Source organism: Acipenser ruthenus, chromosome 5 (genome assembly GCF_902713425.1).
Source record: "Acipenser ruthenus chromosome 5, fAciRut3.2 maternal haplotype, whole genome shotgun sequence".
Lineage (NCBI taxonomy): Eukaryota > Metazoa > Chordata > Actinopteri > Acipenseriformes > Acipenseridae > Acipenser > Acipenser ruthenus.
In genome coordinates, this window is record NC_081193.1 from 57,935,680 (window position 1) to 57,950,440 (window position 14,761).

General features: G+C 42.0%; 1 protein-coding gene across 2 annotated transcripts in view; it reads right to left on the reverse strand.

Annotated features, from left to right (window-relative positions):
• Positions 1–2,095, reverse strand: part of extl3 (exostosin-like glycosyltransferase 3) — a 52,536-nt gene extending 50,441 nt beyond the window's left edge. For both annotated transcript variants that reach the window (XM_034005291.3, XM_059024754.1), the window contains exon 1: positions 1,842–2,095. The gene's annotated coding sequence lies outside the window, so the exon portion shown is untranslated. The remainder of the gene's footprint in view (positions 1–1,841) is intronic.
• Between the last annotated feature and the right edge of the window lie 12,666 nt (positions 2,096–14,761).

Here is a 14,761-nt window from a genome sequence, read left to right on the forward strand (position 1 = left end):
GTTATTGCGTGGGCTTGCTAACAGCTGTCATGCATTTTGTCTCGCTTGACCCGGGTACGTGGTTTCACACTACGCGGGATTGTAACCAGTGTACCAGGTCGAGACCCGGGTACGAGCACCAATGTGAAAGGGGCAATACTGTAGAAAAAAACAAAGTCAAGAACAAGGTTTTCAGGAATAATAGTGCTACTATCAAAGCATGCAGCCTCTGTTTTTGCTGTAAACATAAGACATTGTCCCATGGTTCTGTGTCTTCTCTAAAAACTTGTCATCACTCATTGTAAAAACTGTTACTTATCAGCTATGATGGTGTACGTGGTGGAGGGTAAGGGTAGGGATGTCCCTTTCTGTTAGCAGCTCTGTAGAGATAAAACTGGTGCTGCAATTGAATTTACAGTAATAAAATGTTTTGGAATTGAGGAAAACATTCATAAAAAACATTAAAGGAGCACATCTACAAGTTTACCTTCGGTGACGACAACAGCCCCGTAATGAAAAACACAAATTTATGCAATTAATTCCTAAAACTCACTGCTTTCTAATGACCTTCCAGATTTGTTTTGTTTTATTTGTTTAAATGCCTTCGTATTGGGTTAAATTTTAGCTGTTCTCTGTATGCTGTACCTTTGGCCCAGGTTGTTTTGTGCAGTGTGTTGTGTCAGACACTAGTTTGGTAGTAATTAGGTCCTTTTGAATGCTTCACGAAATGTTTTCCTATATTCTTCTTCTTCTTCAATAATTTAAATAACAGAATGAATACATACTTTATTGAAAATGCTCATAGATAAAGTATCCATTATATTATCTCTTCTGTCACGCTCTGCTATTTACATCAAACATGTATTCATTTGATTACCAAAAATACCTAAATATAAGGATATATTTTTGTAAAGTCTACACCGTGATAAAGCTTCATTGCAGTATATCTACTTAATCTCCAGGGATGTGAAACCAGCGGACAACCCCTCTTAAACTTGGATAGCTGATATACCCTAAATAATAAGTAGGGTAAAGCAGGGTAAAAACTATATCTTAATTAATATATACGGCGTGTATTATAAGCAGTGCCTAACCAGTGAGACATGTTGAGATTTACATTTACAATGCCCATGCTTGGTGTCAACGCTTTGCAAGCACATTTTGCACCAATAGTAATTTTAAAAATCAAGATCATATGATTCATAGATAGAAAATTTCACAGTACTAAATCTACGACCACTAATCTGAATGTAGCTAACATGTCGTATTATAACTATTTGTCTGATAACGTAATGAATCACCAAGTAGAATTTTTGGGGGCGACAAGTATAAAAAAAGTTGCAGGTCAGAGATTCATATTTGTGGAGAAAAAACTACAAAACATGTACAAAATATGTCTTGCATAATTAAAAAAAAAAATCAACTTTGAAAAAGCAAACCAATAACGAAAAACGTGGGTTATTTTGAGTAATGGGAACAAATGTGCAAATGACATAACAATATGATTTACTAAATGGAACAGAGGGGGAAAATCCCCAAAGCTATGTAAACAGGCATTCAACTGTACATACGACGGAACTGAAAATTAAGCGATGCCATTAAAATGGCAGCATGCAATTTAGTGCCGCAAGAATAAAACATTATGTTTAAAGAATATATATATCTAACGATAGATAGATATATCAAAGGGAATAATCTGCAAAACATATTTTCAATGTAAAAACCATGAATGTGTAACCTAAATGTAACAAATCCCCAAACAGAACAACACTGTGGAAAAAGCAGAGGGCCATATTTGGCTAATTTCACACTGAAAACATACCAACCAAGCAAAAAACACTGACAAAATACGACACACTCACCGAAAAAATTTTCACTCGGATAATCCAATGTAAAACACGTCCCACTTGTGAAATGATGCCTATGTCACATATCTGATATATTTAATTATTTGTCGTTGATTTATTGTACCTGTGGTTAAATCTGGTACTAAGCAAAGTCTGCGTACAGTTCCCCGACTGCATTGTTAGAGGAGGGCTGGCCTGGTTTAGGCAAAGGCTTCTGCCGATGCATTCTGGGTACCCGGCACGCAGACTCCCTTCCTGATAAGAGCGGTACTGCACAATCTCACAAGGAAAGGTTAGATAGGCGTTATGTACTTGTTCCTGCGCTCCCCCCAAGTCCCCTAAAAATGGTACTCATGAGGTATCAGTTGTGGAAAAAGGTATTCCAAACATATTTCAAATTTAAATCAGGGATTTCATTTGTGCTAGATCGCACCGTTGTAGTCTCAGAATGTGGTACCATCTGTGTAATGTCAGAAATGGTACAATGTCAGATTTTGGTACTTGTGCAATCAATTGTTATCTGATGGGTGTTTTCGCTATTGTCAAAAAATTGTACATTTATATTTAAATCACTTTTCATATGTTTACCACTTTTTGATGAATGCTCTGCAGCTATCAAAAAGAGGAACATGTATATTTAAATCACTTTTCATACATGATCCAGTTTCTGATGAGTGTTTTGCTGTCAATAAGTGGTACCTTCATATTTTATACACATATAAGTTTCTGATAAGTGTTTTTCTGATGCCTACCAGAAAAGAACATAACACCTGTCTACTGTCAATGCTGAAATGCCTTTATCACATCCCGTCTTGATTATTGCAATGCTCTGTCCTTCAACCTCCCTCCTCGTACATTAGATGCTGCAGTTAGTAGAATGCAGCAGCAAGAATTCTGCCACAATGCGCACTGAACGCATTACGCCAGTTCTTGTAAAGTTACATTTGTTAAGGCTTGTATATCTTTTAAAATCCTCCTATTCATTTACAAAGCACTACATAATGTCAGTGCTAGCTATATTTCTGAATTACTCCGTACACCACTAGACGTCATTTGAGGTATTCTGATGTTACCTGTCACCCCTTTTGATAGGAGTGTCACCATTGGTGGCTGCGCCTTCAATCAGCTCCGTCCCTGTCAATCTCCCCACCCAGCAGGAATTAAGGGGCTGTAGAAATCGGAGTTGTTGTTGTTGTTGTAATTCTGTAGGAAGCTGATTTCTTCATCAGGAATTCCTGATATTTCTGTTAACTCTTTAATAGTCAAGTACAACTTTAATTTGTACAACTGAATTGTATTATTAAGTGTCCCAATACTAGTATTCACCTTGATAAAACTTGAAAAGCTGTACACTTATACATTACAGGCTTTTATTAGCTTTAACTTCAGTCAATTTCAGTAGTAAAATAACTACAATTTTAAACAGCTTCCAATGCAGTTTTGGTTTCAAACAAGTACTGCTATGAAGGAAAAAAGAACCCCAAGTAAAAATGGACAAACCCAAATGTTTATTTAACATTCAAGTCTTTATTAAATATAATGAGTACAGAATAATGTTAATTATATAAATATTTAATTTAAAATAAAAGATTAATACTTCAAATGATTAAACATAATTAAACATAATACTATACTACAAAAAAAATCAAATATAATATTACAGTGGTACACGATGGAGACAATTATTTACACAAGAAAAACAAGAGTGCTAACAGCATCTACAGAAGCAGAGGCATAAAGAATTCCAAAGGCAAAACTTCTGAACTTTACCCACAACCCATCCCACCACAAAGTAGCATCTGAAGCCACACATTTCTTACATTGATACAGTAGTGCACATTCTCATCCCCAAAGTCTTTCTGCTTCTCATTTTCAGGCAAGCATAATAGATGGGCCAATCTAGAGCAGGTTTCACACTGAACCGGAGAAATAATGGAAAAAAATACAAAATACTGCAAAATGTGTAATGTCACAAATGACCAAAGTTTTAATTGTTTTATTCACTGGTGGTTTTATTTGTACACTGTTTTAGTCGCACTATTTATTGTATTTTTCACAGTGTGTGTTTTAATTGTTTATTATACCCAAAGGGAGGCCCCAATAAGGGGTTACATTTACATGTTTTATGTACCCAAAGGGAGACCCTAATACGAAACTTTATGTATGTGTTTTATCCTTTTAGTTATTTTACCATAGGCACGGTCACAAGTGATTGGGACCTTAATTTTAGTCATGTGCAATTCATCAGCACCATTTGATTAATTCCCCTATATAACTGTAACTAAAAGAACAGAGAGGGAGAACACATGGGGGAACACATTGGAACTGGACTGTGGCAACTTTGAGGAAGGAAGGAAGGAAGGAAGGAAGGAAGGAAAGAAAGAAAAGCAGCACTGGAGCCTAAACAACAAACACATTGTAGAGAAGCAGAAGGAAACAAAATGACACAACTAAATGGAGTGAAGACTCTGTCACAGAAAAGAAAGTTAAGTACTCTTTGCATTGTATAACTCATGTCATGAATGTAAGTATCCCATTTAACGGATGCTATTCTAGTTATTGTTAACTGTTACACAACTCCAGTACATAGGGACTGAATGGAATAAGTATATTAAGAACATAAGAAGGTTTACAAACGAGAGGAGGCCATTCGGACCATCTTGCTTGTTTTGGTTGTTAGTAGCTTATTGATCCAAGAATCTCATCAAGCAGCTTCTTGAAGGATCCCAGGGTGTCAGCTTCAACAACATTACTGGGGAGTTGGTTCCAGACCCTTACAATTCTCTGTGTTAAAAAAGTGCCTCCTATTTTCTGTTCTGAATGCCTCTTTATTATTATTATTATTATTATTATTATTATTATTATTATTATTATTTATTTCTTAGCAGACGCCCTTATCCAGGGCGATTTACAATCGTAAGCAAATACAATTCAAGTATCACAGTACAAGTAATAATACAATTAAGAGCAAGATAAATACAATGACTTTGGTTCAAGCAAGTACAAGTGTGACAAAATACAATTCAATAATACAGTAGATAAGTGTCAGTGATAATTACATCAGGATATAATTAAATACAAAAAATACTACAGATTAAACACTTGGCAGATTACAGTACTCTGAAGTACAGGATTAAATGCAGTAAAATAGGGGGCAGATAAGAGCAAGTAAAGCGCATTTAAGGAAGGGTGAGAAGTGTCCCAGGGGAACAATAGAGGAGTTCTACAGGTGCTGTCTGAAGAGGTGAGTCTTGAGGAGGCGCCGGAATGTGGTCAGGGACTGGGCAGTCCTGACATCTGTAGGAAGGTCATTCCACCACTGCGGGGCGAGGGTGGAGAAGGAGCAGGCTCTGGAGGCAGGGGAGCGTAGAGGAGGTAGAGCCAGTCTTCTAGTGCAGGCGGAGCGGAGAGGTTGAGTGGGGGTGTAGGGAGAGATGAGGGTCTGGAGGTAGCTGGGTGCAGTCTGGTCAAGGCATCTGTAGGCTAGTACAAGAGTCTTGAACTGGATGCGAGCGGTGATCGGGAGCCAGTGGAGTGAGCGGAGTAGTGGAGTTGCGTGGGAGAAGCGAGGCAGAGAGAACACCAGGCGGGCAGCGGAGTTCTGGATGAGCTGGAGCGGACGGGTGGTGGACGCAGGGAGGCCAGCCAGGAGGGAGTTGCAGTAGTCTAGGCGGGAGAGTACCAAGGCCTGGACCAGGAGCTGGGTGGCGTAGTTGGTGAGGAAGGGTCGGATTCTTCGGATGTTGCTCAGGAAGAATCGGCAAGTGCGTGCCAGAGTGGAGATGTGCTGGGAATAAGAGATGCAGGGGTCCAGGGTGACTCAGAGGTTCTTAGCAAGGGAAGAGGGAGAGAGTGTGGTAGATTCCAGAGGAACAGAGATAGAGAGATCAGAGGAGGGGGGGAGGAGGAGGGAAAGAAAAGGAGGTCAGATTTAGAGAGATTGAGTTTGAGGTGATGCGAGTGCATCCAGGAGGAGATAGCAGACAGACAGGTAGAGATACAGGAGGGGATGGTGGAGTCAGAGGTGGTGAAGGAGAGGAACATCTGGGCATCATCAGCATAGAAATGGTTTGAGAAACCATAGGATGCGATGAGGGGGCCCAGGGTGCGGGTGTAGAGAGAGAACAGGAGAGGACCCAAGACTGACCCTTGGGGGACTCCTGTTGATAGAGGGCGAGGTGTGGAGGTTGCTCCACGTCAGGTTACCTGGTAAGTGCGGTTGGAGAGGTAGGAGGAGAACCAGGCCAGAGCAGTGCCAGAGATTCCCAGGTCAGCGAGAGAGGATAGTAGGATAGAGTGATCGACAGTGTCAAAGGCAGCAGCGAGGTCGAGGAGAATTAGGACAGAGGAGAGTGAGGCAGCTCGGGCAGACTTTAGTGAACCCTGGTCCTTGTTTCTTTTTTCAGGTCAAAAAAGTCCCCTGGGTCGACATTGTCTATACTTTTTAGGATTTTGAATGCTTGAATCAGATCATTTTTATTGCCTGCGTGCAGTACTTTACTCTTTTCTCTATTAAATGTAATTTGCCATGTGTCTGCCCAGTTTTGAACTGCCCAGTCTAGATCATTTTGAATGACCTTTGCTGCTGCAACAGCGTTTGCCACCTATTTTTCTGTCGTCTGCAAATTTAACAAGTTTGCTTACTATACCAGAATCTAAATCATTAATGTAGATTACCCATTTATACAGTTGGGTTTTTACTGGAGCAATCTAGGTAAAGTACCTTGCTCAAGGGTACAGCAGCAGTGTCCCCACCGGGTATTGAGTCCAGAGCCCTAACCACTACTCAATACTGCTGCCCAGAATCTAAATCATTAATGTAGATTAGGAATAGCAGAGGACCTAATACTGATCCCTGTGGTACACCACTGGTTACCTCGCTCCATTTTGAGGTTTCTCCTCCAATCAGTACTTTCTGTTTTCTACATGTTAACCACTCCCTAATCCATGTGCATGCATTTCCTTGAATCCCTACTGCGTTCAGTTTGAGAATTAATCTTTGTTAAAATCATGTCGTATGCTTTGCAATTATCCATTGTCGATGTTTCTCAAAAGCATTCTCAAAAAAATCAAGCAGGTATTGTTGGACTGGAAGATATCTTTATTGTATTATGAGTGCTGATGCATTGTAGTTTTGTCTGTCTCCAGGGCTTGCCTTCTCTCTCTCTCCCTCTGTTCTAGAAGAAGACTTGCAGAGAAGACAGACTGCTGTATTACCTGCAGACACCCCGATAAGCGAGGTACTCACCTACTAGAGTTAAGTATCAGTGGCTAGGTCGGAAGACTAATGCTCTTGTATGGAGGGGCCGAATGCGGAGTGTGTGAATTAGCCCTGCTCCATATTAAGGACGGATTGTGTATTCATTGTTTTTACAGGATCTACGTCACGGAGGGAGTAAGCATCCCCTGAAGGCAGGCGTGGGATCTGAATGCAAAGTACTGGCAAGGAGCCAGTTGGGCTTTCGTGGACAAATTAAAGTGCCTGCATTATGGTGAAGACCGCTTTGGAGAAGATTGCTTTTTGTCCTTTGAGAAACAAGGATTCTGCGGCCATTGAAGGTCAGGTGACATTATAATGGTATTGTGGACCTAATCTATCTTCTAAACAGTGTGGGACATTTTGAAATCCTCCGGTGGGACTGAACTGTACTGTTTATTTACCTGAGTGGCTATTCAATTATAGTATCCCTTGGAAAACCTATTGTTTTACACTTCTGTCTGTGTTGTTCCTTTGCGTTCCTGGAGTGGTTGGGCAGTCTGAGAGCCAAACAACCTGGGGGGTATAGCAGAGAAGGTTATTATAAAGAAATATACTTGCCGGTAAAGTCACACAAACATAACCCCTGACATGTATATTAAACATAGCAATAAGCTATCCACTCCTTGAAGTAGTTGGTGTAAGATTTTTAAATGCATGTTTTACATGAATGCATTTCTCTTATTACTACCTGAAAGCAAGCCGCAAAGTACTGCTCACATTTTTGCATTTTTCAAGTTTAAAAGCTTTAGTGCACCTATTCTATCTATTATTGAACTTACTATGATTTGTGTCCACACCAGCAAGCCTTGTGCAACTGCAGTGTATACAACAATTTTCTAGTTCACCTGAAACAAACAATTCAAAGATCGAAGCTCAGCATTGTAAAATGTAGTGTGGGATGATTGGCTGTTTGGCCCAGCATCTCACCTTTTGGACCGAAAGGCGCCGCCCTCGTTTGAGGTGCGACCGCCAATGTCGGTCAGAAGTCAGCAACGGAACTTTGACCCCCTGTGACAGGGTGGACGAGTGGTGACGTTAGGCCAGAAGCAGGAACCAAAAACACTGACACCAGGTAGTACTGCAGTTCAAAAAGACACTGCGCACCGTTTATTTAAATACAAAAATAAAATAAAAGGTTTTAACAAAAAGACTTGCTCACAGAGCGAAAATAAATATTTAAACAAAATAATCACGAACACAAAATACTAAACAATACAGCTCAGGCTGGGCAGTAGCCTTCACTGATCCTATACGTTTTTTAAGTTTCGTTTTCTCTCTCGCTCGCTCTCGTTCCTCCTCTTGAACACCCACCCCCCGAGTGCAGAGAGCTGCAGGCTTTTATGCAGGTGACCATCTCCCGATTAGCAACAAATTAAATCACTTAATTAATTCGGGAGATGGCCACCTTCTGCACAAGGTTTTTGCAATTCCTGTGGATGGGGCTACCCATCCATGCTACTAAACAAAATAACAAAACACGCGGCCAAATACAATAACTAAACACTGCTCCGCCGCTACATTTATACATAAATACAAAAACAAATACAAAACAATAACCTGCACAGGGGCGGAGGGGGAGACCCCGTTCTAACAATTAATAAACAAATAATATGTACAGGTCTCCTCGCCCTGTTACACCCCCCAAAAGTGGATCCTGATAAAAAATACTTTATATAATTAACATCTGGATTTGAGCATTTTTAAGGTCTGTAACTGAAGCCTTGATGTACAACTCTACTGCAGACGATGTCCATCTTCCAAGCTTTTTGATCAGATGTTGGTTAATGTTAACTTTTGCAGCGGTTGTTGCTGCTCCGATTCTGAGGAAGTGGGCAGAGTATTGAGAAGCTGGTAAGTGAGCTCTTGACAGTCGGTTCGACAGGTGGGCAAAAACCATTGATGAGTGACTGGTGCTTGGTTATACAAGATGAATAGAGGTGCTGAAGAAAGAGATGGATGTCGTGCTGCTCAGTATTTAGTGACAGCAGAATATGGACATAATGGGGAATTTGTTTGGTGGAACTGAATATGGTTACCCTCTTGCTTGGAGTCTGTTTTTGAAGATTGTAGGTGAAAGGTAAAGCTGTTTCCTGTTTTGAAGCAATCTTGTGGTCATAAACCGGAATTGAGAAGATGACTGATGGAGTTGCAGGTGAATTCTCCACATCGCGTGAATCAGAAAATAGCATGCACTCCATTAAAATAGCATGCACTCCATTAAAATGTCCTCATAGGGTGTGAAGCAGCTCTTCCTTAGAATTGATATTAATTTAAGGAGAATGTCTGATGTAATGGGCTAGTGTTTAAAGGTTGGTGGAGGTTCAGTTTTTTGGATACCTTGGATAAGTATTATAGATGGTGGGCATGGAGATCCAGACAGGTGGATGTGGAATTGTATCCCCAGAGAAAAAAGGTGAAGGGTTCACAGGCATAAGTGGCGATGACCATAGCAGTAGGTTATGAAGCAAGCACATGATTAAGTTTGAATTCTGTTGGTGAAACTGAAGACATGGCACAGAAAGACATAGGCTGCCCAGCCTGATTTATAAGAGACTTTGGTAGATGTAGCTATAGAGTTGGCCATGTAAGATCTTGCCGAGTTGAGAAGCTGGGAATTCAATCCAGAATAAGGCCCTGAAATTGGGGAACGGAGAGGCTTTGTGGATCGGCTGACTGGATCAGTTGATGGAATCTCTGAAACTGAAACCAAGAGAGAGCGTCATTTACGGGATTGAGGAGACCAGGCACATGAGCTGCTTTAAAGAGAAAGTTACTGTTAACCAAGTTAGGTGGCAGACCAAGCTATTTATGAGTGGTATTTTGGATTGTCCTTTATTGATAATGGCTACAGTAGATTGATTGTCACAGTGGAAGATGGTGGATATTCTTGATGATCGGTGGCCCCAGATAGAGCTCATGTAGAGCAGAGGAATGTTGTTGAGGAGGGAGATCCCAGATTGGATGTGGCCAGGCTGCTGAAAACCAGGAAAAGTTGAACATGCCCCAAATCCTAATGATGATGCATCTGTGTACAGATGGAGCTTGACTGATTTTATTTTTAAAAAAGAAATGCCACTCCAATTCTGTAAAAAAGAGACCCATCTTCAGGTATGCATGACTAGAACTGGATAGGTTAACATGATGGTGAAGTTCACTAACAGATTTAGTAATATCCAACAATCGAGATATGCATGCTTGGCCTGGGGGAATTATTCTGATGGCGTAATTTAAATGACCAAGTAAAGATAGCAAATCCCTTTTGGTGCAGGTTGAACGAATTTGAAATTCGGAAATGAGAATTCTGAGGCAATCCAGTTTCTCTTGGGTAAGAACGTCCATGGCAGCAGTATCGAGAGTGATTCCCAAGAATTCCAGGCAGGTTGAGGGGCCCAAATTTTTATTTTTGACCTGATGGTGGAAACCCTAATGAGAGAAGGTTGCTTTGAGTGTTGATATGGCCTTGGCTGGTGCTGCATCAGGGAGTCTATGAGGAGAAAATCATACAGAAGAACATAAGAATTCCCACCTATGCTTGCTTGATTTGGTGCCAGCGTGATCCATTAGCACTCAGTAGAGAAAAAACAAAAAAAACCCAACCAAAGTTAGTACGGGAAATGAAACCTCAGAGAATCCGTGGCTAGATGGAGCGTCTTTCTCCCAGACGGCTAGCTAAAGGATCCAGAACAACTCTTCAGACAGAGTGTCAAAACTTTTTGGACTGCTGCGGCAAACAAAGGTTACAAGAGCACAGCTGGGCTGCAACATTTCTCTGGATCAGCATTTTAACAAACACACACACACACTGGATCAGTATGTTAACAAACACACACACACACTGGATCAGCATGTTAACAAACACACACACACTGGATCAGCATGTTAACAAACACACAAACACTGGATCAGCATGTTAACAAACACACACACACACGCTGGATCAGCATGTTAACAAACACACACAGACACTGGATCAGCACGTTAACAAACACACACACACTGGATCAGCACGTTAACAAACACACACACACACACACATACACACACACACACACTGGATCAGCATGTTAACAAACACACACACACACTGGATCAGCATGTTAACAAACACACACACACACTGGATCAGCATGTTAACAAACACACACACACACACTGGATCATTATGCTAACAAACACACACACACACTGGATCAGCATGCTAACAAACACACACACACATGCTGGATCAGCATGTTAACAAACACACACACACATACACTGGAGCAGCATGTTAACAAACACACACACACACACTGGATCAGCATGTTAACAAACACACACACACACACATGCTGGATCAGCATGTTAACAAACAAACACGCTAGATCAGCATGTTAACAAACACACTACAAGCTGGATATAAAGGAAGAGAGAAGATCACAAAGAGCCACCCTGTCCCTGTTGCTGTAAATCTTTTCTCGGCTATTAGATGATGGATGTCTTTCAGCAGTGAAGCTAGGCGGAGCCTTGGTGCTTCAGGGGCAGTTGGTGCGGTCTGGAATCTGTCGAGTGACAGAAAAGACTTCTGGCAATGCAACTTGCTCAGGATCCGCTAGGGGGAGCACTGGCGCTGCAGAAGCTGTTGCTTGAGCCTGGGTATGTTGCTGAGTGACAGAGGTGTTTTTTTACCTTTGACCTGGAGCCAAGTTGGCGGCCTTGGAATACAGGAATTGCTTCAGTAAATTTCGGAGAGAGAGATAGACCTGCTTTCCAGAACCTTTCAATTAAAATATGGTATTTTGCTGTACTAATATAACAAACTATGGGTGACTATTACGTGATACAAATTATCATGCTATGCACAAATTGGCTTTCTGTGGTGATGTACTTTTTTCTTTCAAAAAGCATATATCTGTAATCGTTCGCATGATTTATTTTAATTGCAAATATATATATCCTGCCCACTATTACAGTTTTCTTACAGGTTACATTAGTTTATCTCTAATGTAATTTAATCACAGTTTTACATGTAGACTGTCGTGTTCTCAGGCTGCGTCCCAAATTCTGGGCCACTCTGCTTTTCATATAACGTCCCAGATTCTGGGCCGTTTTGGTTTTCAGATGATGTCCCAAATTCTGGGCCGCTCTGCATTTCCAAATTCAGCCCAGTTTTTGGGATGTTCTGCTGGTACAGATGACAGCCGAGTTTCTAGGTCATGATTAGTGTGCAATAAAAATGCACACCAGAACTGGATAAAATGAGTACATGAATCAAAGTTAATGTATTTTTTTACTCTCCCCAGAAAACATTATTTTTTTATGTAGAAACAGAAGTTACATTTAAATGTTTTTTTTAAAAAAGCTTATTTCTCAATTACAATGAAGAAACTACATACACTGAAATAGATACACAAAAATTAATTAAAGCAGACATTTTCCTTTATTAAAGGTTAATATAAAACACTTTTTGAGAAGGAACATGGTATTCCAAAAAAAGGACATCTCATTTGCTTATGTAACGTCCATCAATATATAGTCATGCATAGGGGTTTACCTTTATTCACTTATCACACGCAAAAAAAAGAATACTAATAAAGGCCTATATTAGCACTTATGGGTTTTAAGAGACCAGTGCCCTTCAACAACTTAACGTAAATAACCCTGGTTCCCTGAAATACAAATGTAACTATTACTTCATGGGTATGTATCCCCAAAGACCCTGTAACCTGAATAGATATAATGAAGACTGCTCGTCAGAGCCTGCGACGCAGTCGTGCCCGCCCCCAAGGGCATTGTAACAGGGGAGATCTGGACTGACTGTCTGGCACATTCGTATTACTGCAGGTAGAGGGCAGCAGTCTCGGGGGATCCGCCTGTCGGTCATGGCGATGACACGGAGAGGTGGGGAAGAGGGTGTGTGTGCTTTCCCTCTCTCTGAGTGGCTGAGTCACGGGCCTTGGGAGACTGCTCGGCCCATAAGAACTGGCTTGGTTATTATTATTATTATTATTATTATTTATTTCTTAGCAGACGCCCTTATCCAGGGCGACTTACAATCGTAAGCAAATACATTTCAAGTGTTACAATACAAGTAATACAATAAGAGCAAGAAATACAATAACTTTTGTTCAAGCAAAGTACAAGTGTGACAAACCACAATTCAATAATACAGCAGATAATAGTGATAGTTACATCAGGATATGATTAAATAGTGATAGTTACATCAGGATGTGATTAAATACAAAGTACTACAGGTTAAACACTTGGCAGATTACAGTATTCTGAAGTACAGGATTAAATGCAGAAAAATAGGGGGCAGATAAGAGCAAAATAAAGCACATTTACATGAAGGGTGATAGTGTCCCAGGATACAAACAGAGGAGTTCTACAGGTGCTCTTTGAAGAGGTGAGTCTTAAGGAGGCGCCGGAATGTGGTCAGGGACTGGGCAGTCCTGACATCTGTAGGAAGGTCATTCCACCACTGCGGAGCAAGGGTGGAGAAGGAGCGGGCTCTGGAGGCAGGGGAGCGTAGCGGAGGTAGAGCTAGTCTTCTAGTGCAGGCGGAGCGGAGAGGTCGAGTGGGGGTGTAGGGAGAGATGAGGGTCTGGAGGTAGCTGGGTGCAGTCTGGTCAAGGCATCTGTAGGCTAGTACAAGAGTCTTGAACTGGATGCGAGCGGTGATCGGGAGCCAGTGGAGCGAGCGGAGTAGTGGAGTAGCGTGGGCGAAGCGAGGCAGAGAGAACACCAGGTGGGCAGCAGAGTTCTGGATGAGCTGGAGCGGACGGGTGGCGGACGCAGGGAGGCCAGCCAGGAGGGAGTTGCAGTAGTCTAGGCGGGAGAGTACCAAGGCCTGGACCAGGAGCTGGGTGGCGTACTTGGTGAGGAAGGGTCGGATTCTTCGGATGTTGCTCAGGAAGAATCGGCAAGTGCGTGCCAGAGTGGAGATGTGCTGGGAATAAGAGATTCAGGGGTCCAGGGTGACTCCGAGGTTCTTAGCTGAGGAAGAGGGAGAGAGTGTGGTAGATTCCAGAGGAACAGAGATAGAGAGATCAGAGGAGGGGGAGGAGGAGGGAAAGAAAAGGAGGTCAGATTTAGAGAGGTTGAGTTTGAGGTGATGCGAGTGCATCCAGGAGGAAATAGCAGACAGACAGGTAGAGATACGGGAGGAGATGGTGGAGTCAGAGGTGGGGAAGGAGAGGAAAATCTGGGCATCATCAGCATAGAAATGGTATGAGAAACCATAGGATGCGATGAGGGGGCCCAGGGAGCGGGTGTAGAGAGAGAACAGGAGAGGACCCAAGACTGACCCTTAGGGGGCTTCAGTTAAGAGAGGGTGTGGTGTGGAGGTTGCTCCACGCCAGGTTACCTGATAAGTGCGGTTGGAGAGGTAGGAGGAGAACCAGGCCAGGGCAGTGCCAGAGATCCCCAGGTCAGCAAGAGATGATAGTAGAATAGAGTGATCAACAGTGTCAAAGGCAGCAGAGAGGTCAAGGAGAATTAGGACAGAGGAGAGAGAGGCAGCTCGGGCACACTTAAGTGAGTTGGTGACAGACAGGAGGGCGGTTTCAGTGGAGTGAGCAGAGCGGAAGCCAGATTGGAGAGGGTCAAGCAGAGAGTGGTTGGACAGGAAAGCAGAGAGCTGGCAGTGTACAGTCCGCTCGAGGGTTTTGGAGAGGAAGGGTAGGAGGGAGACAGG